The sequence below is a fragment of the Thunnus thynnus genome, chromosome 22 (assembly GCF_963924715.1).
Source record: "Thunnus thynnus chromosome 22, fThuThy2.1, whole genome shotgun sequence".
In the NCBI taxonomy this organism is placed as follows: Eukaryota; Metazoa; Chordata; class Actinopteri; order Scombriformes; family Scombridae; genus Thunnus; species Thunnus thynnus.
Genome location: NC_089538.1, coordinates 19,351,011 through 19,369,418, shown reverse-complemented (window position 1 = coordinate 19,369,418; position 18,408 = coordinate 19,351,011). Strand labels below are relative to the sequence as shown.

The window sequence follows — 18,408 nt, the reverse complement described above, 5'->3', positions numbered from 1 at the left end:
TCTGAATCTTCACCTGTTGTTGCCTTTCCATATGTCCCTCAGTAGTCTTTCTCTGTCTCACCTTTACTTCCTTTGTCCTTGCCAGTCTATGAATCAGGTGTCTCATTCTTTTCATTCCCATCACTCGGAGATTGTCTACTTTAGCCCACAGGCTTAGACGGCTCGGGAGGAGAAGAGGGCGACGAAATAAGAAATTGGTCTCCTCTTTTGTAGTTTCTTATTCGCACTCTTTCATCTTTCACCTAACAAAATTATCTGTCCGATCCTATCAGTTACAATCAGTTTACCCATCCTATCACTGCCTAAATGTTGCTGTAATACACTTAATAACAACAACAGAGTCAGACCTCAATTATAAGCTGATTTTGAAGGGACTCAGCTCAGCATCGAATTAATTAAAAGCTGCTGGTAGTTTTTTATGAGCTGACATTTTATTTGACATCAGTTAAAATAATTCACATATTAAACATAAATGAGGAAAGGAAACGTTTCAGAGTCTTGGAAGTATTGACAGCAGCTCTCCGCTTTTCAAAATGAATTGCAGGAGCTCGGGCATCTGACCAATTTAGCTAAAACTGCAGCAGGAGGGCTTCTCTTTAAGTTGACAGTTAACTGCAAAGCCGTTGTTGCATGGCGAAAAAAAGCTAGCATATGTTTCTTTTTAACCTACTTACTGTAGGACAGAACATATAAGTCACTCACTACTGGTTTGAGGCAAAACATAACAAAACAATCCATGTAAGGTTCAATGAATAAAGTAAAACAAAATGACAATTCATTCAAAATCCTGTCCAAGAACACGTTTGTGTGACTTAAATTTCATATTTATCATTAAAGATCCCCTCCAGACATGGTTTAAGATGTATATAAACTACTCTACTCTGAATGATAATTTGTGTCTGATATAGTTTTTCCACCAAAAAAAACTTCAATTATCTCTTTAAAGTTCTTAAAAAGTTTCCCTAATTAAACATTTCACTAACTATGAATATGTAAGTATAAAAATTGAACAGCTGGACACAAAATATCTCTATTTTCAGCGTATGTGCACTGGAGGCTTCAAGTTTCCACATCGTAAGTTGAATACTGGGCCACGATTGACTCCAAACTAGTTGTGATGTCACAAATCATGCTTGTAATTACACCTCTTAAACTGAGATTTTCTGTGAACACGGAGAAACTTTCCTCTTCAGCAGATAAATGTGAAAACAGCCTTCTAGTGTCAAACTCTGCACGTACATCATTCAACGAAGGAAAAATAAGCTAAATGCATTTTTGAGTGTAGGCGGCCTTTAAAAAACAGTCACGTAATCAAAAACAGAAATTGCTGGATTCCTTCAGATATAATATACAGACTGGACTGTGATTTAAATGGAAATTGTGCTTGAAGGAGTAGAAGAAGGGTGATCAGAATATAGTTTACAATTCAACCTCAACCTGAGGCAAAACACGCTTAACTTTTTAATCATCCAAAAGATTTTAGCTATTGAGTTGGAGGGAAAATAAAAATTGCATTTCAACAATTAAGCTTAAATGACCCTGAGAGAGCTAACGTTCCTATTTCATTGCTGATCTATTCTTTACAACTAGCACGACATGCTAAGTCGATAGCTTCACATACTGAAGTATTACAACAGGAGCTGGCGGATCCAGTGGGAGCTCCGTCAATGTACAAAACGTTGACATAAGTAAGGCTGTCTGGTCTGATGGGTGCGTTTGACTGGGAGTTAGACTCACATCCTCAGCAGCCTTGTTCTGAATCCCAGTCCTGGCGCTGAATTCCCACAATGCCCCTTGGTGCTGCTGCTGCTCGCTCGGCCTTCGCTGCTGGGATACAGAAGTTTGTGCATGGATGTTAGTGTGTTTGTGTGTGTGTGTGCTGACGTTGCTGCATCTGTCTTCCTGTCTGAGTAGTCTAGACACCTTTTTCCTGTGACATTAGCTAAAGAAACAGCTAGTAGAGAACGTGCCCAGAATTTAGGTTTCCTTTTCACCTCTATCTCTCTCTCACACACACACAGTGCAGCTAATGGCAGAAGACGTGTAGATGCCCACAAGACCAATCCGGTGTAATTGTTTTCTCTGTCACCCCCCCCAGCAGTGGCAGACTAATGTCAACCACCCACCCACTGGCATACACACACATGCACAGCAGGTCTTAGCCTGTCAGATTCACCCTGTCAAACAGGAGCCCAGGGTTCATGTGGGGTTTTCGGTGCACGGTTGTGGTTTTATGTCTACATGAATCCAATTTTGTGTGTGTCTGTCTCTCTCTCTCTCTCTTGTCTCTCCTGATCCATCTATGTGTTTGTTTTTTTTTTTGTCAGTGTTTTATGTGTGTCTCAGCAGGCTGGCTGTGTGAACAGATGCCTGCTGCCTGCCCCCTACTGCCACTTTGAAGGTGTCACTGGTGCCATTGAAGAAAGTGAGCACATACACATACACACAAACACAGGGGAGAGACACATTTTAACACACACACACATGCACAGACAGGGAGAAAGAAAGAAAAGCTGAACTGACTTCCACTTGGTGGTGAGAATACATTTCCCAGTAGTCCAGATATTCGGGGTGGTCCAGCATTTTTACTCATCTGTTGCTCAATCCTTTAAATTCAGAGGATTTAAAGGAGCAGTTCAGCTTAAAGTAAAACCAATCTCACATTTATTTAAGTGTCAAAAAGGCATAAAATGACCATCAGCTTTCGAGTGTCATTTCTAATTTTTTTGTTTCTCATGTTTATTTCATGTAGAGGAAAAAGTAACTGCATTTCCTTCATCCTTTCAGTTCTCATATTCATTTTCTCTCCACATTTTACACTCATGACCTTTCAACAACATGTTTACAAAGAAGAAACCGCTCATTTCCTACAGCCCTACATTTCCTTTCCATTTATTCTTCCAATGTTTTCCCCTCATTGCAAAAATACAGAGGGTAGAGCTTCATTATCACGACTACCCGAGCCATATTACCAGCAGCTTTGGTTCAGCATCAACTCAGGGTGTTTTCAAACCTATAGTTTATTTGTTCTGGTCTGAATCAGTGGGTGAATTGGTGTATTTTCCCCTTGGTTTGGTTTCTTTTCACGCAGGGAAGAATCCAAGCGAACCTAAATGCATCATTTAAACCTACAAGAGAACGCTCACTCAGCTCTCTGGCTAGCAACTGTTGATTTCCCTCATCCGCATCCCAGTATGCAAAGCACAACTGGCCCCAGTATGCAAAGTACACCTATCTAAAGGAGACATTTAGCTCTAACTTGCAGAGTACGCCTAATAGTTGGGTCAGATCGAGGTTGGATGACGTTCCCACCGCAATCAAACCGCTCCGGAGTTCATTTGTGACCCAACTTCCTCAAAGGGTCTCAATATGGTTGTTTTGGTTCGTCCAAGATGATTGCTGCGTTCAGATCTGCCCAAATAAATTGGCACCAAGGGCAAAAAAGAAACCAGAGTCTGATTCAACCAGTCTAAAAAGCACAGGAGCTCCAATGAGATCAATTAATGTATGGCCAAAGGTAGATGGATTAAAATAAAACACTTAAAATGCCAAGAAAAACCACATGGAAACTCAATTTTACATTATTTTGTCCACACACAGTAAGATATCATCAGGTAAAACGAGTCAGACACTTTCCCCAAGACACCTTCACTGAACCGGTCAGTCGTCCATACCTTGTGTGTATAAGATTGTGTGTGTGTTTGTCTAGGTGTAAAACACTCACTCACATTTCCTTTGTTCTGCCGTTGATAAGCACAGTCAAATCCACTCTCTCTCGCTCTAATCTGAGAGATTTAGGAATGTGTTTGCTCTGCTCCCTCGCTGAAGGAAGTGTGACACACACAAACACACACAATACGACGCTGCATACTTGGCCACAGAAGAATTAAGTCATCGGTGTGCTGTATGACCTCCATCTTGGGTTGAGTCCAACGGTCTCTCTCTCTTTCTCTCATACACGCACACACAAACACACATACAGTAAGCGGAAAGAGAGCCTTTCATCAGACATATTTACTACACACATTATGATTGCTGGGCTGATTAGAGTTATGATCTGACTGTGGCGACCGAGTCGACCGTGTTGTGTCCAATCTATTCCAGTCTGGGCTGGTTGGTGTTCACAGTCTGGAGATAAAATCATACACGGTGTGGTTTTCCATTAAAAATACTTTAAACGTTTGATATGAACACCTGGAATCGACTGATATCACTTGTGCAAGAAGGAGAAATAATAATTTAAAGGGGATGTATCATGTATATATGTATATTTATCTTATACTGGCCCTTTATGCAGCCCCTCAGTTCAGCCCCTGTCTGAAACAGGTTGTTTTAGCTCCTGTCTCTTTAAGGCCCGCCTCCTGATGAGCCCACTCTGTTCTGATTGGACAGCTCCCAGAAGATGCCCCTCAGCAGAGTTTTGCTGGCTCAGGAGGCTTCGTAAACAAACAATAATAGATTTAACATGAAATGGAAACTTCTTAATTACATCCGTACATGTTGGAGCCTGAATCCGATATGAAATACATACACGGACAACGTCAACAACCTGTGGAACAACCTTAGCAACAACTTTAGCAGCAAAGGCCATTTGTGGGCATTCACGTTTAGAGCAGGCTGAAGACCTGGCGTTTGAGTCTCAGGAAGCATTTTTACCTCAAGTTTTTGACATTTGACCATGTTTAACATAGACATCCAGTATCATAACAGTAAAAATAACAGAAAGTCCTGAACAGCATGATATTTCCCCTTTAAAATACTGACCAAAAATGTCTTTGTTTGAGATGGAAACTATTAGTTTATCCACTGTTTCATCCAATATTAGCATTTTTCCTCCATTTCATTCTTTGCCACACAGATTTTTGATGATGAAATTATTTGTAAATATGGAATAAAATAACAAGCAAAATTAAGTCAAATGTTTTCATTGACCAGCCTAAATTATTTAAACAAAGAGCATGTCTCAGAATGACTTCATTTGAATCTCTTCTCTTCTTCTTCCTCCTCTTCCCCTGTCCTGCTTTGACCTCCCATAGGTTCAAAGTATTTGCCATATGCTTTGACATTGTCAGAAATTATAGCATAGAATTATGATAAAAGTGAACATCTTGATGATAAATGACTTTACATTAGTGCTTCGGACAGGTCAGCCTCACTTCAAAGTCATCCTCTTAATTTCATTTAGATTTTCAACCGTTTCATCACAGAGCCGCACTGGACGGTCTGTCATCGCTGTTCGGACTGTTTGCTCGCCTGTGTCACCCACACGTCTCCCTCCTGCTGTATCTCTGTCTACCTGCATGTTCTTCTAACTTTGATTTTAGTACAAAGACGTCTTTGATACACCCACACTGACTCATTCACTAACTCTCCTTTGGTAAAAGGACACCTTTGCTGTGCTCTTCCCTGGTTGTTTGTATCCATACCGGAGTGAAAAAACACAGCAGCATTAAAACAAAACATTGAATTTGACATGATGAGCAGCAAATACACGGATTTCGGTGTTCTCTTTAATTATATATCCTCTTATCAGGACATGTTCATGCTTGTGCCGTTGCCTCGCATTTGTTTCACTTTTGCTCTCTGGTTTGTTTTGGAGGATTAGTGTTATCTGTTTTGTTTGTCCCCTACATTCCTGCACCGCCCACCTTCACACTCTAGAAGTAGATAACTTTATTAGCAATTTTACAAAAAGGTAATTGAATCCCGGCGTTTCAAATTTGCCTTCAACACAAACAAATCTCTTTCTCCGGAAGAGTCAAAGCGAGCTGTAGGACTGCATCCTAATACATGACGGAGAGAGAGAGAGAGGTTACTGTTTGTTTAAGGGAGCTTCAGTAACTCCAGATAGAAGTGCTGCAGAGGACAAAATGACACTTAATTTGTTATTTATGTCTGACGTAGCTCTGGCTATCTCTCTGGATACTTCAAGGATAAGCAGACCTGCCGACCTGTACGCATAACTACGCAAAAACATGGTGACGCCCGTGAGTTCAACTCATACATCCATGGTTCAATTGTACACGTGCAGTACTCAAGTCTAACAGCAGGAGGCAGCAGCGCGTAGCCTCCCGAAAAGCAATAGAAGACGAGTTCAACCAATCACAGCACAGGATTAATTCCTCCAGCCTTCATCCAAATATCAAATGGGGATGATCATGATTGACGAATGCGTAATGTCGTTTCAAGAGACAAATCGACAGGAACATGACGCTGATTTTATCCCTCTCGTTCCCCTTTCTCACTCCAGCTGGCTATTTCCTCAAGTGAGGACGGTTCTTTAAACTCCTTTGCAAACGTACACAGACTGGGGTGGATGTGGAAAGTTAAAATTGTTTGTTGAGTTAAGTCAACAATGACCTTCCAACCTTTGGTTAAATATTTAACATTAATAATGTTAGCCTAACGTTATGTAATTTGCAAGCTAGCTTGTTTGTTCACCATGCAATTAAGGTGGCAAAGTCTGTGTGTCGCAGATTGTAAAACAAGACTTTTCATAGTGTGTATTCATAATTATTGTTGCAGCCAAACCCGTAACCTGTAATGAGAGGAGCAGATCATGGCACGATGGAAAAAGAAGTGTGCAACAGAAATAACATTACCTAGAAAGTTACCAGGAGGTGTGTGTGTGCGCACATGCGTGTAAAAGTGTGTGATGGCACTGCAGTCTATAACTTTGCCTACTCATGTTCATATTCAGCCAATATTGTCATAAGGTCATCACACCATTAAGTAATATCCTTCCTATAATGAGAACAGTTTGTATTAACCAGCTCTAAAATATTTATTTCATCGTAGCCACAGAAGAGTCTGTTGAGGCTGGTTTGGGTTTTACAGCTACATTGTCATAATCTTTTCAAATTAGCTGAAAATCATATTGGCTTGGCTTAATTGGTTTGATTATTTTGAGGTTGTAAATAATAGAAACTATATAAATGCAGCAGTGGTGGGAGGTTAGTGTGTAGCGTGAGGGAAACTGAGATGAACTGAGAGCCTAAGCTATGTTTAGGCAGGTGAAAGAGACAAATGGACAAACAGGCATAAATGACCAACTAACAGTAGAAGCATCTGCACATATTTTTGTAAACAATCTGATATTGGTATCAAGAATTTTCATATCACTGTATCCCTCAAATGTTTGTCTGTTTGACTGCTGCATGTATGCAAATAATGTAAGGATGTTTTGGGTATGTTTGAAAAATATGTACAATAATTCATTGTGGGAACATCAGTGATTTGCATCTCATACATCTCGGTCACGGAAGTGGTGCTCAAAAAAATTCACCCAGGGTTGGCAGGTCTGAAATAGTTGTTTGATAAGTCAAGTCAGGAAAGGAGAAAGTTGATGAGTCCATTTGATTAGTAGATTAACAGACAGTTCACTTACTTGTTTAAGCCATTTATTAAGCTTAACCCTTATATACTGTTAATAGTCTGATTCATAATAAGTCTTTATACTAAACTTTGGAACCACAAATCTATTTTTCATTTATAAATACCTTATTAGTAAATAATAAATGGGTCATTAACCCCTAACGAAGAACAGCGAGAGTGTTTTCTTTAGGTTTGTCTAGGGAGAAAAAACATTCACAATCACTATTCTGTATTATGGTCCTATGTTACCTCAAACAAGAAAACATAAACAACCATAATAATGATTTCAATGAATGTTATTGATTGTGAAGAATGCAAAAACATTTTTTAATGGTGATTTTTGAATTTCTTAATGAATACAGGTCAAGTTTAAACCCCTCTATGTACAAAAATGTTAAAAAATTGAAATATTTCCATTTTTAAACTGTGGAAAAGAAACAAAAAGTCATAATAATCCAGGCTAAAAGAATGGTGTTGGGTTTTTTTTTATTGCTTTAATATGGAAAAATGGGTCAAATTTGACCTAAACAGTAATTAAGGGTAAAAAATGTCAAACATTACTTGGTTCCAGCTGCTCAAATGTTCTGGAAAATTCCTTATACAGCTTTTATCCTTGATTTGAACCCATGAAGTCCCTAAAGTGACATCTACTGAACATCCTGGTGCAGTCATGTGACAATGTGTGAATCTGTGTACCCATGACATCACTTCCAAAATGGTGGCAGTGTGTCTGGCCAGCAAATATGACAGAACTAGCTAAATTTAAAAAGCTTGTTTTTTGTTACTAAAGGTAGGTTTCAACCCATTTAACAATTGCGATGCTTTAATAAGACGTCCTTTATTACATTTAACCTGTTCTGACCACATTTCTTGAACAAATTGATATAAAACAAGTTTACAGATCTTTGACACTGAAGGTAGAATTTCAAAAAAAAAGGAGGAAATGGGTCCGGGTGCTTATGGGTTAATACTTCTCTTCATCTTAAGTTATAGTTAATTGAATATCTTTGGGTTTTTGACTGTTGGTCGGACAAAACAGTTTACAGACCAAGCAAGAAATTAATTGTAAGATTAATCGATAATGGAAATAATCATTACCTGCAGCAATATGATAGTAAATGAAATGCAAAAATGACACTTAGCAACTAAGATATTGCAAAAATAGTAATGATAATAAAAACAGATTAAAGAGTTCTCATTTCTGATCATCTTCCACACACAGAGTGAAGCACTTTTAACTATGTAATACGTCTTTAATCTCTCTCTCATCTTCAGACTGCCATCCTTGATGTTTCTTTCTGCTGCCGTGAGATTTTTGTTGCTTTTCACCCACCTGCCATCCAGCTTCACCTGCTTAGATCTGCTTTTAAATTGCATAATGTAGAAAAGACGACGGTGTGATGAAATGTCATAACCATGAATACACATTTTTCTACAAAAAAAAACAAAGAATTCTCCCGACTGAACCGCTACAGGTGGGAATATACAAGGCTGAACAAATATCAAACTGGGGTTTTAAATGGAAAGAGAATGGGAACGGGGGAGAATAAAGTCAATAAAGCGAGTCATAACCTTTGCAGGAGAATGAGAGAGGATGACAAAATAATTGGATTAAGTGAAGACGTGAAGGCCGGGAATAAAAAATGAAACAGATGAAGGATGTTTGTTGAGAAAAGGGGGGGTTGGGAGGGGGGTTGTGAATGAATAAAGACAGGCAGAGAGATGGATGGTGGAAATAATGAGGTGCAAGAACGAAGCATCTATTGTCCACAGTGTCCTGTTCTTGTTGGTTTGCATTGAATACATTTATATATTTTGTCATCATGCCGTCAAGATAAGAAAATCTGCGTGAGATCGGAAAAACAAAATGATAGTTTTAACGGTGAGAGCGGCGGGAGAGGAGCTAGTATGATGGAGGGAGACAGCACATACCTCCTGACTGAAGTGAGTAACGACAGCGCTACTGAGAGATCACTGATCGAGGAGGGGGAGCGGCAAATGAAGGACGAGCGTAGGGAGGGAATTCCAGCGAAGCTATGATTCAAAGGGGAGTGACTCAGTAAAGGAATGAATGAACGGCTCAAGTGATGAAGGTGTGGACAGGTGGAGATATAAACTGGGTGGAGGAGGCGATGATGGATGAGGGGGAGGAAGGGAAGAGACTGATGGAGAGATGAAAGAGTTGAAGGAACAGAAGAATGGATTTTAAGTTCTGAAAGGGCTTTGAAGAAGAACAGAGATGAAAATTTGTCTTTTGAACATTGAAACGCATGTCACAACATGTCGAAACATCTACAGAAACTTATCAAACCACTTCTGCAGCATAAGAACCTCTTTCTCTTGCTAGATTTGTTACTTCTCACTAGCTTTTTCACAGCTTTCAAACACATCTCATGGTCTTCATCAGCAAATGGAACTACAATAATGTACTGTAACCGTTGACGACAACTTGGCTCGCTGCATTCGCTAATAATGAAGACTTTGAGGTGCGATTGAAAGCCTGAAAAGGGTAGTAAGTGTATCATTGATTTACATTATTTTTTCATACAGCTTCTTTGGACATTTTGCAAAGCTTTTTTGTGGCTCTAGGCTCCACATTCAGGTTTATTGTCCACTTTTGGTAAATCTAAGCTAACTATCAGCCATTGTCTACGACAAAAGCGGCTTAAACATTTCGGACGAGCCTTTTTAAGTCTACAGTTAGTGAGTATTTGATTTTTGGTGAAAAAAAATCACATTAAAATTGAATGCTGTGTTTTGCCAAAGCTACAACAACCACGGTTTGAGTCTGAAGCCAATGTGGAAGTACCATAAAGTGCAATGCCACCGACGGCCGCTAGATGCTGGTTCCACTTGACTCTCATTCAAAAAGCGTCAACTTCTCTCCAGAAATACTAAGTTAAACATTTCTTCAGGCTATCTAATAAGTGTTCTGGTGGTCATTTTGGAAGTTATTGCTCTGTTAATGAGATTTGAAGACTTATTGTTGCTTTGATGTCTGCAGTGTGGGCGTTGAAAGTAGCTAGCGTTAGCCAAAGTGTGCCCCACTCTGTGTTCCTAGTAAGCTAACGTACACTTCGGTCCGAGGTAGTGGGGCGTGTTTCTAGCTGGTCCACCTTAAGTGAGCCTGTTCCAGACCGTAGTTGACAGCTCCTCTCCCCGGATGATGACAGTACCTGCCGTATTAGCACGAAAAACAAATGTGTGCACTGCTCGGTGTTCCCCGTAAGCTAGCATTTGTGTGTGTCCAGAGCATGAACGCCAACTCCCTGCACTCACTTATTTGGAAAGTCGTGGCTTCAAATGGAAAAGATGGCGTCGACCATAAGCTGCAACTCTGGGCTTCAAACAAGCTCCAATGCAAACCAACGGGTGACGTCACACCTCGCTACATCCCATCTTTGTTTACAGTTTATGGTTTTGCCCCATAAATCAACAGTAAATCCACTCGGAGCATTGCTTCCTCAAACCTGCAGGCATGTGAGTCTCTCCACGTTTACCGACTGACCCCTGCCTCTTGCTTGTCCCTGCTCTTCCAATTACACAGTATTAAAAAACACTGTGCCCTTTCAACCCTCTCTATACATTTCTTAGAATAACATGTTCCATAGTTCTGTACACTAAACACCTTGACGTCCCCCTCCTAATAAAAAGACACTCAACCCCACAGAGACACAAAGCTGCATTGTTTGCCCTTGCAGTATTTCTGGACGACTCAGCAGCTCAGGCCAACTTTTCACCATAAATGTCTTAATTACTCTTGTATTTGGCTCCGTATCCAACAGAAAAGTGTCCACAGTGCAGGATGAATTCAGAAAGAGGGACGTCTGCAGTGATAACTACTGTCTGCAGTACTGATGTACAATAGGGATATAAAGTTACTAATGTCATCAAGAACTGTTTACTGCAAAAATTTGGATGTTTTTCATATTTCCTCAGAACACATTCTTGCATACCCAACTAATATTCTTTAACACCTCTTGACCAAATTGCCTTTGAATTCCTGCTCTGTGCAGGTAAATTTAGGAAAATGTATGTTTTACAATATCTTTTGACAGTTCAAAACCAAAGTTATTCTTTCTATATCTGTGAATGGCAGCTATAGTAAAGGTTGGGTTATATGGTATATAACCAGTCAGGGAACTAAAACTACTTTTCTTTACCGCTGTTATGTCTGTATTAGCTGATTTGCATCAGTTGTTTCATTTACGCTTTACAATGACTGGCTCATTCACAGCTGTGTGGTTTAGTAATATCCACTTATATTCTTGTAGGCGTACAGTAAATCTATATCTTCCTCTAGGGCCTATAAGGTGTATGACTGAGCAGTGCTTCTAAAGAGCTGCTCATATTTTTTCCGTGTATCCGCACAGATGTAATAAAGCACAAGCCCAGCTTGTGTCTGGTCACTGAACCATTGAAAACATCTTGCCAGGTATGCATTAAAACATTTGATACTTCCTGCCCTCACTGTGTTGTGGTGATTGATTGCAAACATTAAGATGAGTGCCTTCTGTGCTGATCTGGTGAAACCTTTCCAACTGTGAAGAAGCCTATTAAAAACAGGTTAGAGGCCTTTGTCCCCAGCAGACTGCCAGCAGCTGCTGGCAACCAGTGATGGAAATTAGACCCTGACCTTCATGTTTGAACTGGAGTATAAAAATTTAATTGCCTGTTTACTTTTATAATCAAATTGCTTAAGAAATACTAATTTTTTTTACCAATTTAGTGACTTAATTTTCCACATTTTTTGAGTCGCCTGCAGCAGAAGACTTGAAGGTATTTGTATTTGTTCTCCTTCAGGTATGGCCTCAAATCCTCCATCAAAATCTTCTAGTTTAGCTGTAACAGATGCTTCAGTTTCATCAGAGCGGACCAACCGCTGGAGGAAGGAAGATTAGTGGAGAAAAGACAGGGTTAGGATGGAAATAATGAGGAGAAAGATTCAGGAATCAATGAAGAAATAGATGATTGACAGCGGTGGAGCAGGGAGAAGGACAGCAGAGATGGGAGAGGAGTGTGAACTGAATGCTTATGAGAGGGAAGGAAGAGGAACAGGAAAAGATGACAAGAGTGATGAGGAGCATGAAGGAGAGAAGAGAGGTGGAGAGATTCAGATGGAAAGCAGCTCAGGGAGATGAGAAAGAAGAGGGACTGGAAAAATGCAGAAACCAGTAGAGTTTCTATTCATCTGCTTTGTAGTGTAGTTTGATTTCTAAATCACATGAAGTCCTCAGGTAATACTAGTCCTGTGCAAATAGGGCTATGAGTGGAAGCACTGTAAACACCCGTTGATGATGTAATAGAAAACCGTTTGCGCCGATTCATTACTCACTCACGGACAACCACACATGTACGTCTGGCCCCGCTGTTGTGGTCCAGCCAAAAAAAATTGCACACAAAAGGAGGGAAGCAGCAACAAAACGCCTTAATTTGTCAAGACTTACCAGTCAGTTAAGCATCCGGCGTAGATCCTAAATGTATTTTTGTCCTGGGGGCAGCTGGGCTTAGCTGCAGGAAAAACCTGTTGTAAATAGTCTTTGCAGCATTAAAAGTTTACTTTTTTGTTTATGCTGGAAAAGCTGTTTAAATCCTGTTCAACTCTCCTTTCAACAGATCAAGTACTATAGAATATTATACATATTTTTCATAGAAAACCCTCAAGAAAGCTTGTGCTGCTTGGGCTAATTCGTGACAATGAGAGGTGAAGTGTAACACCAAAAAAAAAGCAACAACACAAATTGCAATGGCCTCCTTCTGAATGTTATTGTGCTCTTTTTAGAGTCAACTAGGTCAGACTGTGGCGGTTCAGAAGGTGACATAAAGCTAAATGAGATGCTTTGTACTGTATAAAACCTAAAACCGATGAAAAAACCATGAACTTATCACCACATTCCCAGACGGTGCCTCGTTCATTCCAATGAAAGTTGCACACTAGGTACGGTATACGCCAAAACAGTTTTTCAGGCTTTAACAGGCTTTGGCATGATTTGGCCCACAGAGCATGAGCATCAGGGTCCCTCTTCGGCTGAGTCAGTTGAGAGAGATGTACTGTGGCGATGCAGGCTGATTTCCAGCTGGCTCCCCCTCCTCCCTCCACACCCACCCCCACCACACATGAATGAGATGAAATAATTCACTGATACAGCACTTTGAGACTTTTCAGACCAACGTGGATTGAATTCTGATCATCTGCAGAATCATTTCAGGGTGTCAGTGATGTTTTAGATACATTTACAGTCATTCCTTTTGCAAAGATTGTGTTTTTACGCCATTGTGCCTCACCTGATCTTGCAATTTTCGATTGTGGAGGATATTTAGATAACAATAGTTGACAGAAGAAGCTTTTTTTTGTATTTTATATGGCTGATATGTTGAAAAATTGCTTAAAGTACACTCAGAATTGGATGGACACACACCTGTTTACCAGCTGAGAAGGTCGATACAAGTAAAGACGAGAGAACAGCTGGAAAACAAACTGCAAAGAAGAAATTGATGCAGCGAAAAGTGACAGCAAACAGGAACAGACAGCACACTAGTAGTTAGCGGATGGATGAAAAGGAAGTACAAGTGGAAACGAAAAAGAAGGGAAGGAAGAAGAAAAAGAAGAGGCGGGAGTCGTGTAATAGAGCATAAATCAAAAGGTTACATGAAATCTGAGTCACTTCCTGCTGTTTTGGTTATTTTCTGAGTTTCGTCCTGTTTATCATCCGTGCCGTCGGAGTGTGTGTTCGGGCTGAGAGGGCTGATGAGTGATGTCGGAGTGTAAAGTGGAAGGACGTGTGATAGCAGGCGATGAGCTCTCCGTTAGTGAATCAATGGAGAGGAACGAGTTTGACCTTTTACCTTAACTCGTCACCGCGGAGACGGTTACAGCCTCTGAGACCGACAGAGCGTAAGTCATCAGTCTTCCCCTTCCTTCCGTTCCCCGAGTTATTCATGCCGTGTGTGTGTGTGTGTGTGTGTGGCTGGATATGTGTGTGTGTGTTGTCGCAGATAACAGCACTTTCTCTGTCTCACTTTCTCTGTGTTTATTATCCATCTCTCTCTCTCTCTCTCTCTCTTTCTCCTCTCCATATGGAAGTCCCCACTGTGTGTCTATCTCCCTTTCATTCAAAGTGTAATGTGCTGTGGCGGACTAGCAGACTGTGATGGTGGCACAATGAGGACGGAGGAGGTGTGACACACCGAGCCGCAGATATATTTTTATTGTTTCAAAAGAGCTCTCTCTCTCGTTTTCTCTTCTCTCTTTCTTCTTCCAGTTACCTTCCAGTTACAGAAAAGGCATATTTAAGGTTTATTAAGATGTAGAGCTGCAACCATTAGTCGATTAATCGATTAGTCGATCAACACGATAGCTGATTTTCTTTGTCGTACATCATAGTAAAATGAACATCTTTGGATTTTGGACTTCTGGAGACCTTTGACTCTGGTAAATTCTGATTATTTTGACTATTTTCTAACATTTTATAGCTAAATCAATGAACTGAGAAAATAATCATTAGTTGCTGCCCTACTAAGATGTGTTTGATGCTACTGTGGGTTGAATCTTAACAACCATTAAGACAAGACATGAAAATTGAGGATTTAAAGGGTTAACTGCAGGATTTTTGATATATTTCAGGTATAAGTAATGTTATAGATCATTACATTTGGACAATTTAAGACTTTAAGACTAAATAAACTCCTTTCACTTTACTTTCTTTCAACACTTCCTACCTCCTTCATTAAATTAAACCCCAATTATGAAGATGTTCCAATTATGATCGCCGCTTTTACCAGAGGAATATGTAGTTTATTTTACACGTCTTTTCGTCTGTGTGATCCTCTGTGCTAGTAAGACCTGCACACACGCATGAGTGATCACACACATGGACACACCGGTTTCCCGGAGGTATTTTTAGTCAATACAAATCTCTGTTTGTTTAGCCCTGAGATCACGCAAATGTTTGTATGTCAGAGACTGTAATGCACTTACTGATGTGGGAGTGAGTGTGTGTGCGACCTAATATGTGTGTGTTTGTGTACATGCATGAGAGAGACAGAAGGAGGTGATGGGTATTAGTTTAGAGTTTTTGTGCAAAGTAAGGTCAAAGTTTGTCTTCCGAAAGTTAAAGACGTGCGGTTCAAAGGCGTCTTTGAGGATCATTATGTTCTCCTTGAGGTATCAACCACAGCAACACGTACTAAACAGAACATTTGGAACCTTCTTGTAGTGAAAAAGACCTTCATCTGCAGATAAACAGCTCTGACACAAGTGGTCATGAGTATGTGTCACCTACCTTTTATATTAAGTCATTATCTGTGCACGAGCACTACTGACCCTCTGATCCATGATGGCAAGATTGTTTACGCTTCTCTGTCAGCCAAAAACATAGCCGACTGGACTCAAAGACATTATTTTTATGAAATCTTTTTACCACATCTTCTTCTGAACCTCGTCTAATAACACTCAGAGTAAGCCGGGCAATTTCTAAGATACCAAGCGGGGCTCGTGTCTGTCTTGACCGCTGTTCTGTGTGTCTCTATTGTGTGGTTTTGAATTCAGCACTTCGGTGTCATCGATGTTTCAGTTTGCTTAAATAGTTTTTATTGATTTCAAACCGTTGCCTGGAGAGTAACTGCAACATCACACAGACGGATCGCTGATTAGAGGTGTGACAATTAACTCAAACTGTGATAACGGCGATTTATTACCACCGCACAAGGTGAGAGAGAGAGAGAGAGAGACAAAGACAGCCGGACAGATAGCGAGCGTGAGAGAGGGATATTGAAGCTCGTTAGCTTGTGTGCTTCCACAAGAGACCAGCTACTGTAAATGGAATCCAATACCTCATCTCAATAGCTATGAGCACACACACACACACACACACACACACACATACACACACACACTCAATGCAACATAATGGTCATTGACATCTGCACATTCAGCCCATTGATGAATACGCTATTGCTGGCTCTTCCCCCCCCAACCCAAAATGATATCACCACTACTTTATAGCCACTTTTATTTATGTGTTTTGAGACACTCACCCTCCATGGTGGTTTTATCAGCTCTTCACTCAATGTGGGTCTCATGCACAAGAAGAGAAACTGAAGCCACCCTGCTAGCCTTCCTCAGTAGAGCAGGTAATTACAATGAGGTAGGCCAGGAACTTTCACAGCATTAAACTAATTGCAGGAAATTGCACTGTTCTCTTTTAAAGGTGCAGACATACAGACGCTGGCGAGGACGCATCTGGACGCACCGGACCACTGAACGCTCCAGCAGGTGGGTGACGTACTATGAGTACAAGCTCTCTCAATTTACAGCTAAACAGTTCGCTAAAGTATGTTTCTGAAAACATTTGAGGCGTAAAATAGGTGATGCGGTAACAGAATCTTGAGTCATATTTGATCAGCGGGCTGCGTTGCGACCTCATTTGCATGAAGTTAAGGTTGAGTCGTGATTATTGGAATTCAGATACGGTGGTTGGTCCGTCAACTCGCCGTGCTGTATCCGTCACGCACTGCGAGGCTGGATATCCTGCTCTGTCAACGTGTCCTGTCTGATAATGACAAAGTGGGTGTTCTCAACTGCCTAAAAAGTTTAATTTCTTTGTATTTTTGTGCATAGCATGATTGAAATTACAATTATATAGCAATTTTAGCTTTTTTTTTTCCATTTCGCTGCCAGAAAAACAAGACCGTAGATGTGTTTTGCTTTGTTTTTCAGGCTAATCAGGGTCAGATCAGCAGACGCAGTGTAAAACCAATAAGATTTAGCGAGGAAAAGGAAAACATAAAATGTATGTCACGGAAAATATTCTAGCAATTGAATGTGCTTGTTAAATGTGAATGATCAGTGAACATTCACTTCAAGACGTTATTGATTGTTTTTCACTGAATGCTAATTGTTTCTGGCATCGTGGCGCAATACAGATTGCAAATGTTTCTGAACATGTGTGTGTGTGCATCCTAACAAGTTTATCGATAGATTCTGTTGGAATGAGATCAATGTCTGTATCTTTGTGCAGAAACCGATGAGCGCTAACTAGCTCACTTTGGCAAACGACTGGTCTTGGCTGTAAATTCCCAGTAAATGGGATTGATATTGCTTTGATAGAGATTGATATCAATATTTGGCTGCATGTGATGATTGACTCGGTGTAGTTTCAGGATCGCAGGGAGAACAGAAAGTTATAGACCAGCTGCCATCTGTCAAAATCAACATGTGTGTGCGAGTGTGTACACATCATATATCACATTATATCACATGAGGGCAGCTGCGTGCAGAACATGGTATCTGCAGGATGAAGGGATGCCATGTTTTGTTGTAATAAACTCTCAGGATCACACACACACACACAAATACACAAAAAAATCTCCAGGGGTTTGACTCCTTTCACAGCTGCAGTAGAAGTGATACTCAGGTTTATGAATTGGCACAAGAGTCATCCCAATCATCATAAGTAGAACGAGGGAGAGGGAAGGTTATAACTCATTACCTGAAACATTCTGCCAAATACTTATATCATATACAAACTACATGCTTGAAAGGGACACTTGGTATATTTTAAAGGGCACATTCAATGTACCAGTCACTGGAGTTACTATTTAGCTTGTGAAAAGAGTCGTATAACGCCGTCACTGACTCTGAATGGAACTTTTCTCCAAGTCTGAGAAAATGACCCCGGTATTGTCGTCAGGGTTATATCTGCTCGGGCTCGGTGACTTCAACAGAAAGCCTGAGTTTGAGTTTGAAAAGCATCATTATTTAACAGGCGAGTAAGGTCTAAGCTGTTGAATAGCATTATGGGAAGTGTAGGATCCAGAAATTTGATAGCTGACCCAAGCTAAAAGTCAGGATTTACAGGAAGCTGGTGTATCTTTTCCTTATGAAGGTGAAATATTGAATCACTGGAGCACTCTTTCATTCATAGGGTATCATTCATTCGTTCTTAAAATCCCCCTTCCTTTCCGTCTTGTTCCTTTAGTTGGATGTTTGAGCTTCACAGTACAGGATGATTTCTATGCAGAGTTTGACACCAG

General features: G+C 40.4%; 1 protein-coding gene across 2 annotated transcripts in view; it reads left to right on the top strand.

The window, feature by feature from the left end:
* The first annotated feature begins 2,335 nt into the window (after positions 1–2,335).
* The window catches only part of htr2cl1 (5-hydroxytryptamine (serotonin) receptor 2C, G protein-coupled-like 1), a 130,382-nt gene continuing 114,309 nt past the window's right edge, over positions 2,336–18,408 (top strand). For both annotated transcript variants that reach the window (XM_067579893.1, XM_067579892.1), the window contains exons 1-2: positions 2,336–2,425; positions 16,584–16,648. The gene's annotated coding sequence lies outside the window, so the exon portion shown is untranslated. The remainder of the gene's footprint in view (positions 2,426–16,583; positions 16,649–18,408) is intronic.